We start from the raw sequence: 21,733 nt of genomic DNA, 5'->3' as shown, positions 1-21,733 counted from the left end.
TCACCACCTAGGATACCGTGACGAAACTTGTGAAGTGACGCAATTTGAATGAAGGCGCGTCGTAGCCACAGATATTACTACAATATTTACTAGAGGAACTGTGGCTCTGCGCTCGTTCAGCCAGCGTAGGAATGATGGATAGCACATAGATTTGCCTAGTATTCGTGCTTGCCGGTTCGAACGCAGTTGCGGTTTGGCTTTTGTTTCGGATAAAAGAATGGCTGGTTCTATCAGAAGCTACACAGCCTATTCATTTATTAAGTGGCAAAACACGAAATAGTTCATTCTTGTTTCGCACCCAAACTGTGATTTTTTTAGTTTTATGCTGAGCAATAATTACGAATTTTTTGTGCCTTATAGTTAGGGCTACGTGTTTTCGGATAAATCCGAAAAAATTCGATAAACTCTCGCCGGTAAAATTTTTGAGAATTAGGATTTATCCGACAAACTCCGATTTTACCGTCCCACATGACCCTGTTCCGTCCTTTGTCGAAGGGGCAATTTTTAAGCGGTCATCGATACATCGGTGGTTTGGCCAATATAAACTTTACCTCTCGTCAACAGTATATCGTAGACTGCACGCACCGGACATTTAACAAAGGTCTTGTCGAGCACGGAGTGAGAGACGTCAACGTATCTAGGGCCCTCGGCATGCGGCGAGACGACATCTTTATGTACGGTCCCCTGGCGGCACTGGGGCGCGCCAGATAACACCGAATATACGGACCTCGTAAAGTATGCTTGCGTCTATTACAACAAGCTTTCAGCTTGTGATTCGCACAAACGTAGGTTTATTGCATTCTAGTATTTGTGCGTTCAAACCTTCCTGACAACTAAAATACGCTTCGTGTACTTAGGTGGGCTAGTTGGTTCAGTTAGTTCATGTACACTGGGGCAGAACAGCGTACAACAGCGCGCTGCGTCCTGTGTGCTCTTCGTCCCGTTTTCTGCGCTGTTCTGCCACAACGCTTTCTGTGTTCTGATGTTTTCGTGTTCAGATATCACTTCATCTAAGATATTGGAATATTTTAAATAATGCAAACTTAAACTCCTAATTTCGGAGAATTGGAAATTTAGGCAAAATAAACTCCTATAAACGTCGAATTTCCACCCGAAAAAGAAAATCCGAAAAACACCCTTCGAATATCAAGAAAAATAAACTGCGAAAACACGAAGCCCTACTTATGGATATATATATGGAACTTTGTTATACGGCTGTGAATATATGTTCATCTATGTCTGTTAGCATTTTGTTGTATTTCTTTCTTGGTTTTTCATTTGAAGCGCCGCAAAGCATGACCACAGTGGCGTAGCCAGAGATTTTAACCGGGAGGGGGAGAGAGGGACTTCGACATTATTACTCTTATTCGCGTGTTCGTCCGTGAGTTTTTATGCGTGCCTGTGTATACACATATGCAAAACAGAAATATTCCGACTGAAGGGAAGGGGGGGGGGGTAAACACCCTCCTGCGCCTTGGCCGTGCCACTGGCACCGAGTGACACATTTCGCTAACCAAATTTCCCGCGTAGCCTCTACAGGGCTGAATGTTATGCATGGAATAGAGAAAATGTCCGACGGGACGCCATCACTCACATTCCATTATGCTAATCAAATAAATTAGGGAAATGCATTGTTTGGGGATCCGACAAGCATCGTTTGTCGGCGCGTTCCCTCGGAGCGAGTACCGCAAGCTATATAAGTGCATATGTCACAATGGATATTGTTTACTACGTACTTATAGCAGAAAAGATAGGTCGCTTTACGAGGAGCGCAGCCAGCCCTAGCATACACGGTGCAATACCAGCCGTCAGACGATGAGTCCATAGCATCTAACATTAGCTAGCTATGACCAAGAGAAACTAGAATATGTACAATGTTATTGCCTGGTAGTCAACAGCTAGCCGACGCATACGTGTCGTGACTTGTGGTTCGTGCTTATCATACACGTAGTCACGTGAAATGATGCACCACGTCGTAGTATATATTGTTTGGTAAAAAAAAAGCCTCGCTGCATTCTGTTGGCATCGTCATGTGTGTCATATAGTACATACCAAGCGCATCATGCTATTAGTGATATGGCATATATTTCATGGTCACCATACAATAATGTCATGCAATACAAATTTATATATATCAAGCTAACGAAACTAGCTCTATAGCACAAAAACAGGCAGTAGATAGATAGATAGATAGATAGATAGATAGATAGATAGATAGATAGATAGATAGATAGATAGATAGATAGATAGATAGATAGATAGATAGATAGATAGATAGATAGATAGATAGATAGATAGATAGATAGATAGAAGCGGTAAAAGTGTCCTTTTGCTACGAAATATTTCGCATTTAGTAAAGCTTTCAACACTGCCGCACTGTTGTTGTGCTGAAGCATCTCACTGAGTCCTGTTTCCGTGGCATTATGCTTCTACAAGACATTAAGGATTAGATAGGGGCGATGGAAAAATTATGACTAACGCGACATTTAAATAAGCGTTACTCCGAGCACTCTAAGTTGATTGAGAAGCTCAGGTGGCGTTTTCAAACAAGGTACTCCTCGTCATAAGAATTTATAAGCTCCTAAGACAGTTTTATTGCGCATTTACATGCAGTAATGGGTAAGTGTCTCATTAGAACACACAAAACAATAATATACAAGAAGCTTGTTAGCCGAAATTGTGACTGTTTGGTTAAATATATTTAGGTTGCCTGTTCAGCTCTATCTGCTTCATATTTTCTTTTGGTTTTCGTCACAGCAGATCTAATCAGCCTAATATAGCAGCTGCGCTCCAACTAATTCCTCTTTAACCTCTCTTCGAACGTAGCATTTCCGCTGAATTAATGTGTAGGAATGCTTACCCGTCTCAAACGTCGTAGATTGCTCTGCAACAAATAATGCGGTCTTCAGCTCTATGAACCACTGATGATGAAAATACTATTCCATGCATTAGTTCAAGTTCCCATGCAGCATGTACTTGGTAATGAAAGCGAAAAAACATGGTTGATCGCTCTTCCATAGGAATCGGTATAACACGAAAGGGAAACATGTCTTCACAGGGGTAGTTGAGCGCTTATTGCGCATTGTTTCGCCACAAGGGCGAAGGAATCAAAGCTACAGCAACAAATTGTAATATCACGGGAAGAACGGCAAGCAGCTCGAAACTTGCAGCGCGCTCTAAAGCAGAAAGGCGCACGAAAAGAACATACACAAGACGAGCGCGAACTAACTACTGTCACAATGGTTACTTCTTTGTGTGTGAGCAGCGTGTGCTCCTTTCAAAAACGCGGCCTCTGGAGCGAGCGAAGTGACCTTCGTGCTCTCTGTCACGTAGGCGGAAACTTGCGGTGAAAGCACAAGACGTACAAATCGCCCCCATCACGAGATAAGTGCGCGCTCACGAGACACACCCCCTGTAGAGGCGCGCTCGCATCGCAACGCGCGGGGCGACGACCTTTAAAGTGCGCCCTGCACGCTCTTCACGCCATCTCGCTAGTGATAACAAGAACACGCTGAAGCCGCCGAGCTGAGAGTACCACTAAGGATAAATGGTGTATATATATCGCTCGTAGTTAGTGGGCTGACGAACGTACGCTTTGTGGCCGAGTGGTTTCACGCCACGCGCTGCGGTGCGAGGGGTCGTAGGTTAGACTCCCGCCAATGGAACGTTCCTACTTTTTTTTCCTTGGCTATCTGTTAGTGTATACTTTAGCACGTCATACCCGTGACGGAGATACGTCAGTCAAGCCGTGGTTGACCCTGGCATAAAACAATTTCGTGTAAAAAAAAAACAAGGAAGCGGCGAAGCATGTAGGGAAGGGTGTTTCAGCTCTACTAACATGAAACCTTTGGAGGGGCGAAACACGCAGTATGCGCCGGTGTTTCCCACAGCAAATCACTACTAACGGGCAATGAGAGACAAAAGAGAGATTAGACACAGAGACCCGAAGTCCGCTTTTAGTTAACGTGCACGCTGCGGATCTTTATTGTTCAAGTACGCACAAGAGAAAGCTCCCACCGGCACTTCATTGCAGGTCTAGATCCAGTGCCTTAAACGCTGTGGCCGGTGAACGGTTGTGCAACGCTAGCAATCGCTTTCTTCAATGAAGAAACTAGCTAGCAGACTCTGTATGTGTCGGCGTTGTCTCTCGCGGGCGAGGGCGCGTTCTCGTTCCTTGCGAGCTCTTAGTTCAGCGTTCATCGCAGAAAGAGCATTTCCAGTCAACGAACGCCGTTCGCTCTCTCGCGCTACACGGCGAGGGCTGAGGTGGGATCTTGCGCTCAGCAAATGGGCAGGACACAACGATGCACGCCGCGACAGCAGACGACAATGCCCGCTGACACGCCGATACCCTAAGGTGATTCGCCCCTAAAATTACATCGACGAAAATAGAGTAAGCAATGGCTCAAGGCGCTCTTAGCACCTTGTGTGGTTGTTTTTTATCGCCATTATCCACTTTATTAGTGCTTACGCAGTGCAGCGTGACACACTGGATTGCGTGACACGCGGGACAGACACTGCACACACACACACACACGGACACAGATGCGAGTGGAACCGCGGTATTTAAAGCGATACTCTGCGCGCACATCTATAGTCTCTTTTGCGGATGGGTTTTGGTGCCGCCATACTTGGCTGTTAACTTTCTCGCTTTGTATCCTTAACATCTAAACAAACATCACTGCGGTAGACGCAGTCGCAACAAAACAGTTGAATTGCTGCATACGACGTTTCATGCCCTCGAGAAAATGCGGTCACCATATACAAGAATGAGAAAACATTCGCTTAAAATCCCAAGATGGCGCGCCCATATGTCGAAAGTGATATCACACTGCCGTGCTCTATACACGCCTTATCGTTGCAAGCGGTCAATGTCAAGCAGTAGGCTGCCGTTTTGTATCAGCAATGGCTAGGTGGGAGTGCCGGAAGCGGTACCACGGCACTATTGCTACTTCGTCTTCGACAGCCGCCGCCGCTGACCACTCCGAATCGCCCTTGATGCTTTCAACTCTTTCGCCGTCTCATGTCTCGCGTTGTCACGCAGTCACATTTCTCGCGTTGATGTCACGCAGGTCCCACGTTTGATACACATAAGCCGAGCAGCATGCACGTTTGGAACGCGAGCGCTTGCTTGCCCCTAAACGCCACTGTCGCCGAAGGGCGAATTCGTCTGTCCAAACCACGCGAAGCGATAGCGAAACGCCAGGGTCGGGAGTTGAACGAACGGCGCTCAGGGCAGCAAATAGTAAAATAACGGCAAAGAGGAAACCATATATAAAACAGAATATATATGTAATCGCAAAACACATCAGATAACCACAAAAAAAAGAACACAAAGGATAGAAAATATCGCATAATCACGGGAAGAAAACAGAAAATAGCGAAAAAGAGCACAATAACATACCAGAACACAAAATAACAAAAACGAGCAGATAAACAAACGATAAACACAGGCGAGTTAATGCTGCGCACTTCGTACAGCTTTGACTTGAGGTGGTGCTGGCTTAGATTTCCTTTAAATGCAAAGCATTCCTTAGCGAACCTTTTTGCCAATTTGAGCGTTTGTATCTATCTATCTATCTATCTATCTATCTATCTATCTATCTATCTATCTATCTATCTATCTATCTATCTATCTATCTATCTATCTATCTATCTATCTATCTATCTATCTATCTATCTATCTATCTATCTATCTATCTATCTATCTATCTATCTATCTATCTATCCGCCTATGCCTGGGTGCTCTCGTCATCGCCTCCTTAACTTGCTGTAGACCGAAAGTGGCATGGGAGGGTAAGAGGATTTGACGAATAAGACTGTGTGGTCATGACGTGCATAATGTGAAAATCCTGCCACGTACGTCGTCAAAACCTTCCCTCCAGACCCGCGTGGCACATACCTGTTTGCCACGGGGCCACGGTGTGCGGGTATGTGCCACAGGTGATTGGCAGTTTATACCTCCTCAGGAACGGCGAGAACAGACATTGGTAATCTAAATGCGAGAGCTTTAAGAAAAACTGACTCGAATACGAAGAAGTAACAACTGTGACAGTTGTTTGTTCGCACTCGGCCTGTGTATACCTGTGCGTTCTTTTCGAGCGTCCTTGCTTGTTTTTGAGCATCGCGCTGACATTGTCGAGCTGTGACCGCTGTTTCTTCGCGCTCGTCCTGAGTGCGATCTTTTCGTGCGTCCTTTACGCTCGAGCGGCGCGCTGCAAGTGCCGAGCATATTGCCGTTCTTCGTGTGACATTCGGATTTGTTGCTATCGCATTCATTGCGTCGCCCTTGCTCGAAGCTGTCACTTTTCAAAATCCCTATTTCCTCAATCTGATGAACACGGCACACAAAAATATGTCGGTATTGCCGTTGCTAATAGCCGCGACACGTTGATACGTACGCACCGTGTGTGCACATGCATGCGGAGCGCGCTAAGCCTTCAAAACGGTACAAATGCTCACAATGGCCGCTCGATGGCAGCAGATCTAGCATAAGGTCTATAGCACCGTTGATATGCATTAAAGTACGGTTCCCCGTACGGTTCCCCGATGGATCCCCATTTTATGCGATGTCGTAGTGGCTCGTGTTGTGGGTAGTACGTACCGCGAATCCGCGATCGGGATTTGTCGGGCAAAGGTAATCTGTGTCCCTGGCAGACTTGTACTAGTTACAGAAAACAAGTAACCGATTACCATAACAATTACTTTCTTTAAGATGTAATTGATTACAGAGGTAATTACAGCCCCAGAAAAGAGAGTGGACAATTATGGGAATGCAATCAATTACTTTTGCATTACCCTCGTTCAAAAACTTCTTGCCGTAACTGAATGACAGTTTACTCAACTATAACGAACTACTGGGGCCTTGCATTGTAGAAGGGAGGATGGAGGCCTGCGTAAAGGCTGGGCGGCGTACTGTGGCGTCTGTAATATAGTGTTACGCGTTGACTTTAAGCAGGAGTTGTTTTTCAGTGTTAAGAGGTCAGCTGCTACAGTGCACACTATCTCAATGCATGCGCTGGAGGGAAAGGCGGTATTACAAGGGACGAACACCTTGCCCACCAGCTCGTAGTTGCGTAGTAATTCGATGCTATTGCACATGTTCTCCATGAAGCGTCCCGCTTCGCTGTTGCTGGCGCTCGGGCAAGGCGTTGCAGATAAGGCCAAGGAAAAGGTGAAAAAACATGGCTGATCCCTCCGTCATAGGAATCGGTATAACACGAAAGTGAAACGTGTCTTCACAGAAGTAGTGCTTATTGTGTAGTGATATATGACAGCTTGTACAATGTCTATTCGTGTTTGGCAGCTATAGCACCGTTTGACGTGGATGCACCCATGTTGACAGCATGTCTCTATCGCGACGACTAACGTCCATGATTATGATTAAACCGTTGTGGTAGCTGACGGTGTGAACATACATTTGGACACAGCGAATCGTGAATCCCGCGTAAGGATGATATCAACAAGCTCATAATCAACACTGGTACCCGGTATGCACTTCTTCAAAGCGTCGTCAATTAAGGAGAGAAACGGCACGGTGAGCGCTTTCTAGTAATGGGTAGCCGACGCCTGTGCTCATGTATACATAACACACACTGCGCTTCAGCCACACGGGAGGTAGAGGTTCGTAGCCTGAGCCGCAAACGCGTGCGTCCCGCTGGCCTCTTTCTCGCAGGCGCTGCTCTCGCTTCACCAACGCACGACATTCGCCCGTCGAAATCGCGTCCTTTCTGCAACGCATATTGCAGCAGTTTTGTTTGTCGGTGCTCTCGCAATTGAAGCAGTCGGCGGTGGAGAAATCCCGTTGGTGTAGGTGGACGCTGCGCAACGCTGCACTACTCCGATGAGCCGACGCACGCTAACACGAAGCCAAAGGCAAAGAACGTAACTGCGTCAAGGGTGCCTCGGCGACGCCAGCGCGGGCAGTCTACAGACGCTTTAACCATGACCTCCGATATCGCGTGCAATCTCGGAGTAAGCACTAGTAAGTGTCGATCGTGAAGCATTACTTCTTTTCACATCTCACAGACGGCGGCACCGCCCCGCTCCGCCCGCCGCGAAAGAGAATGTGTGAAAGATATAAGGCGCGTTCGCGCCGCGTCTAGCATCTCCCGAGTTGGGTTAGTCGGTTGGGCGTCGGGCGCTTGCCGTCGCGGCCGCAACGTCGTGGGTTCAATTCCCAGCAGGGTATCTTTTTCTTGGTTTTTTTATTTCTCACCCGTTGGCGTCCATTGTATCAACGTCATAACCGTGACGGATGTACTTGGTGGACCCCGGCATAAAACACTTTCGTGTTAAAAGTAAGCATTGTAGAGACACCCCCTCTCGCCCCTGTCTGACAGGATGGGGGGTCACAAAAGAGCAGACGCATATTTTTCGGGTCGAGGACTGCCGTAGACGACTGGTTACAACTTGATTTTGGAGAAAAAAGTAATTCATTACCGGTAATCAGTTTCAAGAAAATGTCATTGAACTACCCAGAACGTTACACCTACGAAAAAGTAATAGAATATATTACAAAATTAAAAGAATATGTAATTGATTACAAGTCATCGACTACTTGTAACGCGTTACAGACAACTCTGGTCCCTGAACACGCGGTGTGGCAAACGGCAGAATGTCCCGCACCGGACATTCCGTATATTCTCGGCAAAGTGAAAAAAAAAAAAAGAAAAGTGTGGGGAGGGGCCTACCAATAATTCCGACTTGGGCGACAGTGCCTGCGGGCATAATGTTCCAAATAAGCGCCCAAAGACACAAATAGCACGACGACAGCCCAATACGCACGTGCCCAGTGATTATGAGGGCTGGTCCGGGCCACCTAAAGCTTCCTCCCTATTGTACCTGAAATAAAGTCTTTCAAGCAAGCAAGATAGGTACAGCCCTAGGACGACAACCATGTAGCTTTCTGCGCGGCACAGCGCGAAATGCAGCGCACTGTTGGGAACATACCACACGCTTTTAATAAACGGCTATCTCAATAATTAACGCCCCGCCATTACCTGCCGCCTTCTTTCTTGTGCGGGCGGCGAAGCGGGCAGCGGACACGCAGAGTGCCCGTCGCTTGTAGAAACAAAAGCGAATTTATCTAACGATGGCCACGCTGGACTAAACGCTGCTTCTGAAAGGAGCGCTCCGTGAAGAGCAGCCGTGATACCGCGCCCGAGCACGGTCGGCGTACTGACCTATACGAAGTCATCACGGGCGCCATCACGGACTCACAGCAGCGCCGCGCAAGACCCGTACTCGTATACACGTAGTGCGCCTTACACCTTATTACGCACGCTCACGAACTTTTGGGCTTTTATTTAAAACTTTCTCGGTTAATTTATTTTCCATGTGTTTTCACTCGGCCCGTAGCCAAGGGGGAGCCCCCCCCTTCCCCCGGAATTTTCATGATGCATGGTGTTTTACCGAAAATAAATAATGAAAATAGGCGTTTTTTCTCAAATAGTCAAAGCTTTCAGCAAGTGCCCCCCCCCCCCCCCCACCGGAATAAAATTCCTGGCTACGGGCCTGGTTTTCACTGATGTCTTTCTTGTAGCAACGGGGAGATGCTTTATTCAGAGGGGTGCATAGCCACGGGCGCCTAATTCTGTTATTTTATTGTGTAACCGGGCCAATCAGGCATCACCCGTAAGAGAAACTGTTACACCTCTCGTATCAGGCGACACCGCAGTGCTTGAACACTTCGCGATCGTTTCAGATTGTTCCGTTGAAGGGCCCCTCACCACCCCGAGTTCAAAGACGAGGGAGTTGTTTCTTTGCCGCCTTCATTACCCTTCCTACACGCGATTCCTCCTTCTCGCCACTTATTTCTTAAAAGCGCGTACACAATGCCAGCGCTAACGTGGAGCTTATCAAGATTTCGCTCTTGTCGGCTCCACACGCTGTTATCTCCGAATGCGCAGTCACAAAATGAAGTGAAATCAGTGGTGCGATCTTGTACTCATTCCAAATAAACACGGAGGCGTGGCGTTACATCCAGCCGCACGCGAATGGCCCATGTGAACCGCGACAGACGTCACGGCCCTGTATTGACCAATCGCGAGCGCTCACGTGCGGCTGGATGTAATGCCACGCCTCCGTGGTTATTTTGGAACGCGTACAAGATGGCACCACAGTTGACCGCGCACGATAGTCATGCGAGGCAAGGAAGAACGGGTGGGTGGCTGCATGTCAAAGCAGTGAAGCAGACAATTCACAACTGATATTTTGCGCATATGGACCAATCGAGAGTATGTACCGTAATGACGCCACGTGAAACCCCGTTCCAGCGTCACGAAGTACGCAAGGAAGACCAGAAACTCCAGGAGAGAATAACGTACTCGATTTTTGTATCTTCAAAGGCTGGTGATGGGCCCTTTAAGTTGACGCGCAGGACACGACCGTGATCGCCGCTATCAGTTTAAGCGTGTCTTGCTTCTTTGACTTTTCATTTCGTCGGCACAACTTCGCCCAATAAAGAGCTTCATCTTGAACAGGCCGACCGCCGCCGTCTTCACAGTCACCTCCACGTGACAGTAGCATGCACAAATTAGTAAGGTTCTCCTGTTTGCGCGACCAGTCATTTCAATATTAAGTTTTCAATGTTGTGAATGACATCAAGTATTTTTATGCGGAAAAAAGTTTTGATGCTTACCCGGAACCATTTTGCTGTTCGCCCTGTAAAATAGATCTCACTATGAAAACTGAAGGATCAATGTAAAACAAGTGAGTAATTTCCAAAAACTCATTGCTGACCGTTGAGTTTATCGATTAATACACTCCACACCCATAAAAATACCCTAATAGGCAATGGAATTAAATTTCACATTTTGTATACCTTTTATCAGTAATGTGCACCACTAATGGAATCATGCCGAAGCTTCAAATGCGGTAACAGTAAAGGCTTTGGTTGTTTTAATTTAGTGACTGAGTTCGGTGACTGAATTTAATGAGTGATAATGCCGTACGCGAGAGGGATAAGTCGCCAGTGCCGCCACCTGTAGAAGATCACGTCGAACAGTACCATCTTTTTTGCGATAACTTATTTCCTGGAAAATTGTAATGGCGGCATTTATATTTTTTTGTTGCAGTTTTGCTAAAAGAACAACTATCTGATGAGCAGCTTATTACGTTTGTGCTCGGAGTTTTCAAACCTCGAATTTCGCACTGGCGCCTTTCTGTATTTCCATTCTCGGAACAGAGATTTTTACCAGCTACGAAATTTTCATTTCCGTTTATCTCGAACTCTAATTCGCGCAAGTTTTACACAAGATCACCCACGTTATTTCATTGCACTCCTACTACGGTGGTTGGATTGACGACCGCATTTAAGCACCGTAGTGACCCACGTTGGAATTTTGCGCAATAGGCAATAATCTAGGCACTTGGAAGCTGTAAGCGTATCTATATCAACCGACCGCGATGCAACGCACTGTTCAAGTACGTTATAGTATTGATTGAGCATTTGAGGGCTCATCCATGTAGAAGAAACCAATGAGTAGCTTAGTGTCAAGGATTCCTTGCCTGGCGCTGGATTGAACCATCGCGAAACACTGCGGAAGTTGCTCCATAAGAGCAACATGCGCTCTTTTCTTGTCCCGACTGATAGATGTCCAAAAACGTGAATGTCCAGGGACAATGCATCTAATAACCCTCCTTTTTCTAAAACCAATGGGCCACCGGCCCGCTATGCCTGTCTCATATTACACTGAAATCGAATAGAACAGTTCAAATAGGTGCAACAGTTTCTAGCATCTAAACGCGCACCCGACGACTTCGTCAGTGCAAAAGGAGATTGGGGGCGGGGGGGGGGGGGGGGAAGGGTCGGTTAGGTTTGAAAGCTCACTGAATCTATTCCGGAACAACATGAGCTGCTCACCTGGCAAACACGGCGAAACGAAGACCACGTAGCCGAAGGAAAGCGTTGTCCTTGGCCACGGGAAAGCAGCCTCCCGGTGTTGAGCGAACAGCTGATGAAGACCGACCACTCGAACCGTGCCTCTTCTTCTTCTACTTCTTCTTCTCCTGCCTTCCAGCGGCAGTGCTGAGGCATGATGGTTGGTTGGTTGATCCTTGTAAACTGGCGCAACCCACCGTGGGGGATCGGCCACGAAACGGGCGGTGCCTTGTTACATCAACATTTTTATATTATAAAATTATTAACAAATACATAACTTTTGATATGACTCATTAGCTTAATTATGGAAAGAAAAAAATGGCTTCCCTTGCTCGCATAAACTGTTCTGTAATGATGATGAACTACGAACTACAGAATACACATTTTCAGCACCTTAGGTGTAGCACAAGGCACATGGAAGCAACGTTACCTAAACTGCGATGCAAAATGCCGTCACTGAACTTTTATTTGCACAGGCCTGGTTTTCTTCCTTGCCCTCAATGTAATTAATGTAATCAACAGAAACAATAGAGATCTACTTCACAGAATGGCGCAGATGCGAAAACATAAGGCGAAGATTTTTGAAAGCACCTTTTCAAAAATTTGGCCTTGAGCTATCCACATCGGCATTACTCTCCCTGGGGGCGTCGGCACTGGGGCAATGCAACAGGGCATATATGATGCCGTATTCAGTTATATAAAAGAAACAGAGACTGCCTTGGTAATATTATAAGTAGATATATATCATTTCATTCCCTTAGTTAAATTGTCTGTATTTATTTATTTAATTATATCATTTAACACTCGTTTAATTAATACTTCATAAACAAATCGAAATTACGACTAACATTTTTGCTTTACTATAAATGATCTTTTTTGTATGTTTGTTTTTTTATTTTTGCACATTCTACAGCCGCACGCTTCGTGGCCCGTAGTGGGTTGAGTATTCCGCTGTAGGAACCAGCCAACCAAGCACAGCCATTGACTACGTGACGCTGCCGATTTGGTGTTGTTGTTGTTTTCCTCCGAGCATGGCTCCTAACTAATGCAGGGGGTTGACCGAGTAGGGGGTGAATTTTGCCATTGTTATCTCTAGGGTGCCATTCTTAGAAGCTATATTTACTAATGTAATGAATTGATGTATCAATTATTGGTAAGTAAATATTTAAAGCAGACAGAATTTAGCTAGATAGTCTTTTAGACTGTCTGATGAATTCCTCAATGGCGAAGAAAACATCCCTGTGTATGTATCCCAGAGTGGTGGCCAAAAAAAAAAAAACCTAACCGGCTCTGATACTTTCAGACCCAGCTTTCGAAGAGGTGGCACTACAATTCTTTTCCTCAATGTTGTGAACCGGCGACAGGATAGAAAGAAAAGTCCCAATAGTTTCCTCCTGATTGCAGAAGAGGCATAGTGGGGAAGTCACTAAACCTGCTCTACGTAAGTAAAAATTGAGGGAGGTAACGCGGCAACCAAATTTCATCATGCCAACTTGCAGTATTCTTCACGTGGATAAATCGCTGCGCCAGGAAAATAAGAGGTACTCATACTCTGGAGAAGCAGTCGATTCTGGTTCTAAGAAATTTTTCTGCATGTTGGTGTGCGAAATCTTGCCATCCTGATGTAAGCTGTTAGCGGGAAAACACGAATAATCGGCGCCGATTTCTTGCCCCGCCGTATTATAGAGCCATATCTTGGCAGCTTTTAGAGAGCGGATCGGAGAGCGACGACCGCTGAAAATTTTATCATGCAACCTACGCAATCTACGTCCCAGGATTCTGCGCTGTAGAGTGGCAAGGCCGTACAAAGCATGCTGGGCGGTGGTGCTCGGCTTCGCCGTTGATTTTTGTTGAAATTTATTACGTCACAATAATTACTAGAGGAGACGCTTTTTCTATACCTCAAAGCTGTGATGGGTTATTTGCATGAGGAACTTCAATCCTCCCATTGGACATAACCCCGAACTCCACTACTCAAAAAGTTAATACAACTTTCTTAATTACTGTCAGATATGACATCCTCAGTCATCTTAACGTGCTTGCGTCTATAGAAGACGTTATTGTGAAGTCATCGAACACGTATCGCACTTCCGGATTTTTGAGGATTTTGGACACATTTTGAAACACCGGTAGATTGTTTATTTGAGCAACGGTTTTTTTTTATGCTTCGAGTAAGAAAATTCATTACTTCAAAAAACACTACAGAAATACAAATGATGTGGCTTATTTTTCACGTAAAGGTCTATTCTTACTGTAAATCGGAACATGCTAAGGTGTTCACAGAAGCAGCAACGGCGTCCCGAAGTCGACCGAGTTTTAAAAATGCAGCGTTTTTCGAGTATTTTTAAAAATTCACAAATCTCGCAGAATTCAAGAATATTAAGCGTGCTGTTTCCTATTACCTTCCATTTGTGCTACAAACAAAGAAATTTGTGATATTTACCCTGCGTGGCTGTTGGCATAGCCGCGAATTTACCAAAACGCACTCTTCGCAAAATGGCCGTCGCCACCCGGCGACGGTTGTCAATTTTTCCCGTGTTAAAAAATTTCTTTATTTGAATATAACTTGCGATTTCGCGATATTCGGTCATACGAGCATAGCATGCAAAATTATCAGGAAAATTCGATATACAGGCATCTGACTTCTTTTTTTTTAATAGGGGCTATTGTACGTATACTTAATACGTTACCATGTTACCGGAAGGATTCGGTCATGCTCAGGCCTTCACGGCACGTAAACTTCTCGCCTCATAGGCTTCACATTTACGGCTCTATCTCGCAAATCCACCTAACCCGGTATTCCTACATCCCTTTGTGTATACTGTGATACTGCACACGCTAAACAGGCCTCTTATGACTTTGCCGCAGCGGTAATTCAATACTATCTGAATTAAATATAGTTGAAATGCAGTTATTATCACCATTCAGTGTGCACAAACGTAAATGTATACGTTTACGTACGTGCGTTAACGTTTGCGTATGGCGAGCTAAAACTTTTCCAAAATATGCGTTCCGGAGACACGGTAAACGCAATCCGGTTTTCCGGTCACACGGTAACGTTAAAAAGTATACGTACAAGCTAAAAGTCCCTAATGAGGGGTGTTGCCACACATTTTATTCGGGGAGGGGGGGGGGGGGTCAGCCATATATTATGTATGCTTGCGCGTGCGTTTGTATGCGTGCGTGTATATATACGCAAGCAAAATTGAAAAATTTCGGGGGGACGGGGGGTTTGAACTCTCCCCCCCCCCCCCCCCCCTGGCTACGGCCCTGTCCCTAATCTTTCGTGGAATCGACCTTTCCGTAAATGCGTCAAGTTGGCCGTTGTACGGTCCCTACATAATGTACAGGTCGTCCGTCGTATGTATATACGTTAGACTTGCCGTCAACACATTGCCAGCAAATGTCTTCGTTTCACTGTTCAATGTTCAATTTTTTTACAGTGAAGATGACCCAGAGATCGCAGAAACGATGGTAACAGACCGATACCCACTTGCTGAAAAAGCGTAGAAGGCGGCGGTCTGTAAAGAAGGAGCCAGCGTGCTCTCGCGTGCCGCGTGGACTGACACGTACCCAGCACTTAATTTGGTTCCCTTGCCATATGGGCTCCGACGCCCAACCCCTCGTCCCAAACGCCAACGAGCTTGCCTACACCCAGGCGCGAGACCTTACTCGCCGTATCAGGAGAGAGGGCGGCCCACGGCCCAAGGGCGAGAAATGGCTCCGGAACCGACTCCAGACCTATAATGAAATCTGTCAGCACTATCGTCTCGAACGGCGAAAGTTTCCGTTACTTCACCCTCTACTAAAACGGCAACAGGCACTATCCTTCCGTCTCCTACAGACAGGAGCATATCCCTCACCGGCAGTTTATGCAAGATTCATAAGCGAACTAAGGCCGGGAGGCCACCGATGCGGCATACCGCGATGTAACTTACCACACATGCTGTGGCAATGCCCCGAGCTGCGCGCGGACGGCGATTCTCCAACCAAAGAAAAGGACGGGGACACACTCCTCACAAGTCCCCACGAGGACGACCAACTTCGGGTCGTCCAGAGGGCTCACGACCTGGCCGTCGAGTTTCAACTCCCGGTCCCGTCGTGGGCGCGGCCCGCAGACGAGGCCCCGTAGGGGGCCATCGCCTCCTCAGGACCAAAAAAAGTTATTTAGATAGATAGATAGAGGCGGCGCTATGGGATCAAGAACGCCGTGTAGAGCGCTTGCGGGTCGCTTCTGATGCGGGCACGTGCCGCAGCTCGTCACGTATTGTATAGTAAAATGTGGCAACTTTGGCCCGCAAAAAAAAAAAAGAAAAAAGAAAAAAAATTGTCGAAGCTTGCACTAAGTAGTGCAAGACTGAAACAGCGAAACTCGACAATTCTAAAGACTAATCTGGCTGTTTCTAGGTTGCTTCTAGGTCATAGTGCAATAGCGCAAAAAACACAGGGACACAGGCAAGAGAGACGATACACGATACTGGCGCTATTTTTTTTTTCTTTCAACTGACGTTTAATTTTTCGGAAACACACATATATACATACAAACAAACAATTGGTCATGCGCAGTGACTCCGTCCGACAGCAAAAACAAAAAATTCAAAAAGACGAAAAATTCTCACTTCCAGTCACAGCCCTGAGACCAGCAAATCTATTTCCTTATCCGCCAGGGATAAAGATGGGTGGCTTATGCACTTATCTTTGAACCGTGAAATGAAAAACGCTTCGGCTACCTCTCTAGCTGTTTGATCGCCATTCTGAAATAATATGGCTGTGTCATCAAAACACGGGGTACATTTGCATAGCGCCAGTATCGTCTCTCTTGCCTGTGTCCCTGTGTTTTTTGCGCTATTGCACTATGAATTCGTACCAACTAGCTCGGCTTTCCGTACTACTGCTTCTAGGTCGTTGCTAGGCATTAGCTAGGTGATGCTAGATTGTTTTTACGTTGATTCTCAACGAGGAGAGGTTTGAGTTAAACCGGAGACAGTCACGGACACGACACGGATGTTCAAAGTGCAGAGCCAGAACCACGCGCTGAAACCAAGCGTTCGCACCACCCACATATCTACGGCACAGATCGTCGTTGGCGTATAAGCCTTCCATTGCTCGGGGTCTTCTCGCTACCGCCGTTGCCTTTCCCGCTCCTTAGTATTTTTTCGTTGTGCGTACTCGGGGTCTTCGGCTTCGCCGCCGTCGCTTCGCAGCCATTTGTTGGGCTAACTGTTGCCTTCTTCATCTTTAGTTGACGGGTGGCGAGTAGTGAGATTTACCCGTGGTCTGTGGCACACACCCGTTTATGATAATGACCGTTTTTTGATTCACCGGGCAAGGAACGATTTGCTAATAAAATTAGGCAGATCCTACGTACCGTGGGAATCGATGTTAAGCGAAGCATGCGCGGGATGATGACTGTGGCGTAATTTTTCATATTGAGCGAAACGTTACGGAATGACGCTAGAGAAATGTGGAAATGGTATAACCACACTCATAGGCTGAAGAGTCGAATATGTTTTATAATACCAGTTGTTTACAGTTGCGTAACAATGCCAACAGCAACATGGGTTTTACCAACACCAGACGCGGCAAGCTGACATGTAGTGCTTATATTCTTCAATACTGGATAGCGCGAATCCGAACAGCACAAAGAAGAAACACAAATGCACAGGACAGGCGTTACTCGCAACTAAGCTCCATTCAGGAAGATTTCCGCTGGATATACACACAGCCGAATGGCACGCGAAGGCGCACTGCACGTACCTAACAGTCACAGTAGCAGTTATTACAGTTGCGTTACAGTTGTTATGCTATACTTGTTCGTTATGACGGAGAACGCACGCACGTGTTCAGCGAACCCGTGTGTTTGTGTAGAAGGGGTCTTGACAGTTCTTGAACAGGTCATCATCACCATGATCAGAAAGGACCAGCAGCTGGACCGGACTTGTTAATCGTTTCCGTTCGTGATCGCGGCTACGAGGGGTCTATATACAAGGTATAGCAGAGCTGGTGGAAATCTTAGATGCCTCTTATAATGAAATGATCTATAACGCCTCCTCTCCTGGACGTGGTAGCAGGTCTTTCGATACCCTGTCCAGGTTCTACTCTTCACGCAGTATAAAGACCAGGCGTTGTTGGGTCGTAATAAATCCATGTTGAAGTCACCGATAATGATGAGAGGCCTTGGTTCCCTCTTCAGATTTATTGTAGGAAGCATTTCCCCAATTTTTGCGTACTCGACGAGTGCATGGTAGTTGAGCGTCTTGCAGGGGTGTTCTGTCTTCAGCTTCTTCACTTTCCTAGCGTCCGCCGCGTGTTGTAGTGGTCACTGCCCGGCTGTTGACCCGAAGGTCGCGGGTTCGATCTCGGCCGCGGCGGTCGCATTTCGATGGAGGCATAATGCTAGATGTCCGTGTACTGTACGACCTCGGTGCACGTTAAAGAATACCAGATGGTCAAAATTCCGGAAACCCTTCGCTACGGCGTCTCAAGTAATCACATCGTGGTTTTGAGACATAAAACCCCAAAAATTATTATTATTATCACGTTTCCTTGCGTGTCAATGTGTGTGTTCGCGGTTACTCTGTTGGTTGAGAACTCTGTAATCACCTGTGGCACATACCCGCATAACATTAACTCTGGTTTACGGGTATGTGCCACACGTGACTGAGAGAAAGGGTTTCATGACGTACGCGACAGGTATTTTGCGTTATTCATGTCATGACCAGTCAATCGAGTCGCCATACACTGATCCTCTGCTACGCCGATTTTGGTATATTACAAGTTATGGAGACGACCAGGAGAGCGCCCAGACGTAGGCGGATAGATAGATAGATAGATAGATAGATAGATAGATAGATAGATAGATAGATAGATAGATAGATAGATAGATAGATAGATAGATAGATAGATAGATAGATAGATAGATAGATAGATAGATAGATAGATAGATAGAAACGCTCAAAGTGTCTGAGGTTCGCTAAGAAATGCTTCGCATTTAAAGCTTCGCTCTTAAAAAAGAAAAAATAAACGGCATATCTCACGCACTCTGGAAATCGATTTCATGCGAAGCATTCAGCGACTACGGTGGAAGCTGTGTGAGGCGGCTATGTGTCACACGTGATTTACAGACCGTGTCAAGCCAGGAACAGGGAAAATAAATATTCAAAAGTTATGATAACCTTGCATTGGTGAAAGAAGAGAACATGTGCCGTTTGTTGTGGTTGGTGATCTTAATGCTACAGACGAGCATTTTCAGCACTTTAGGTTTCCGTGGTATAGCTCATGGTGTGGCACGGTAAAATTAGAAGTTATATTACCTAAATTGCGATGCAGAATTTCGTTTCTAAGTCTTTATTTACAAAGGCCTGGTTTTATTCCTTCCCTTCAATGCTTTTATAGTACGCAAGCAGAAACCATACATCATTCTTTCACAGAATGCCGCAGGTATCAAAACCTAAGACAGATATTTCTCGAACCTCCTTTCCGAAAACTTGGCCTTGAGCTTTCCGTAACGCTAATACTCTCCCTGGGGGCGTCGACACTGGGTCACTGGAACAGGGACAGGGATATTATGCGGTATTTAACTATATAAACGAATCAAAGAGAGTGTCATGTTCATATTCCAAGTGCATGCTTACTTTATTTATTCATTTATTTATTTCATTTATCTTTATTTGTTTATTAAATTCTTTTACGTAACTCTCTCTCTCTCTCTCTTGCTCTATAGCATTCAATACAGCAACCGTAAGCACAACTAATATTTTCGCTTGCATACAACTTATCTTTTTAGAATTATCCTCTTTTTTTCAGAAATCCTACTGCCGCACGATTCAAAGCCGATCCCCCGTGGTGGGTTGAGCCATTCCTCTAGGAACCAACCAAACAACTATTGCCGCTAGAAGACAGGAGAATAGGAAGAAGAAGAAGTAGAAGAAGAAGAAGAACAAGCACGGGTCGAGAGGTCGGTCTTCAGCAGCTGTTCGCTCAAGACCGGGAGGCTGCTTTCCCGTGGCCAAGGACAACGCTTTCCTTCGGCTACATGGTCTTCGTTTCACCGTGTTGGTCAGGTGAGCGGCTCATGTTGTTCCGGAGTATATTCAGTGAGCTGTCAAGCCTAGCCGACAACCCCCCTCCCTCGCCTTCCAGCAGAAGCGTAATAATGTGTCCGCAAAATAGCTGTTCTTTTAGGAAAAGTGAAAGAAAAAGAGAAAACGCCGCCATTACCATTTTCCAGGAAGTTACACGTGACCAAGAAGGTTGTGCTGTTCAAAGTGATCTTTTACAAATGGCGGCACTGGCGACTTATCCCTCTCGCGTACCACATTCTCACTCATTAAGTCAGTCACCAAACTCAGTCATTAAGTTAAAACCAACAATGTCCTTGCTGTTACCACACTTGAGGCTTCGTCATGATTTGATTAGTGATGCACATTACTCATAAAAGGTATACAAAAAGTGCAAATTATTCCATTGCGTATTATGGTATTTTTTATGCACTATGGAGTGTATTAATCGATAAACTCGACGGTCACCACTGAGATTTAGGAAATTAACGTCTTCTTTTTTTACATTGACCGCGTAGTTCTTAAAGGTAGATTTATTTTACAGGGCGCACAGCAACATGGTTCCCGGTAAGCATCAAAACTTGCATGTTTTTTTCCGTATTAAAATATATGGTGTCATCCACAACGCTGAACATTTAACACTGAAGTGACTGGTCATAAAAAGAGCGGAGCCTAACTAATTTGTGTATGCTACTGTCACGTTGTGGTGACTGTGAAGAAGGCGGCTGTCGGATTGTTCAAGACGAATCTCTTTATTGGGCGAACTTGTGCCGAGGAATTGAAAAGTCAGAGAAACAAGACACGCTTAAGGTGATAGCGGCGATCACAGTCGTGTCCTGCGCGTCATCTTAACGGAACAATCTGAAAGAATGGCGAAGTGTTCAAGAACTGCGCTGCCGCCTGCTACGAGTGGTGTAACAGTTTCTCTTGTGGTTGAAGCCCGATTGGCGCGACTAGAGTATAAAATAACAGAATTATGCGCACGTGGCTATGCCCTCTCCGAAAAAGCATCCCCCCGATGCTACAAAGAAGACATCAGTGAAAACACAAGGAAAAGAAATCAACTGAGAAAGTTCCAAATAAAAGTCCTAAAGTTCGTGAGCGCGCGTAATAAGGTTTAAGGCACACTATGTGTATACGATTTCGGGTCCTACGTGGCGCCGCTGTGAGTCCGTGATTCCGCCCGTGGTGAGTTCGTATAGCTCAGTGCGCCGACCCCGCTCGGGAGCGGCATCACGGCTGCGCTTCACGATCGCTCCTTTCAAAAGCAGCGTTTCAGTCCAGCGTGGCCATCGTTAGAAAATTCGCTTTTGTTTTTGCAAAAGAGAATTTGTACGTCGGATCAAGGCACGCCTTTGTTCCGACGGGGGCCCGGGCAGGTGAGTGTGGGTCGAGTGTCGTTTTTGTGCTCTGCACGCCATGGCAGAACAAAAATATGGGGGGGGGGCACGGGCTGGTGTGCCACCCCTGTCCCGCGCAACTGTATTTATCGATGCTATAAAATAAATATTTTTCCGCAAATGTCAAGCAATAAACGCTGTAGCAGTAGACTAGTAGCTAACTCTTTTAGCATCCGACATGGCGCAGCTTAACAAAACGCTGACGTAAGGAAACGACAGCGCGTTATTTAACCAGAATTTCGGAATTCTAAGCAGGATGTTAGAAGAGGGCATTCAACTGTCACAACAGGCTGATCACTGTTTTCGTTCATTCTTTTGCTCTTCAACTCTTGACAAAAACAGAACAAATTCGCATCCGTGTTTCTCTAGACTTTCCGGACAAGCCTTGA

This window comes from Rhipicephalus sanguineus, chromosome 4 (genome assembly GCF_013339695.2).
Source record: "Rhipicephalus sanguineus isolate Rsan-2018 chromosome 4, BIME_Rsan_1.4, whole genome shotgun sequence".
NCBI classification, from domain to species: Eukaryota; Metazoa; Arthropoda; class Arachnida; order Ixodida; family Ixodidae; genus Rhipicephalus; species Rhipicephalus sanguineus.
Note: the sequence above shows the minus strand (reverse complement) of the source record.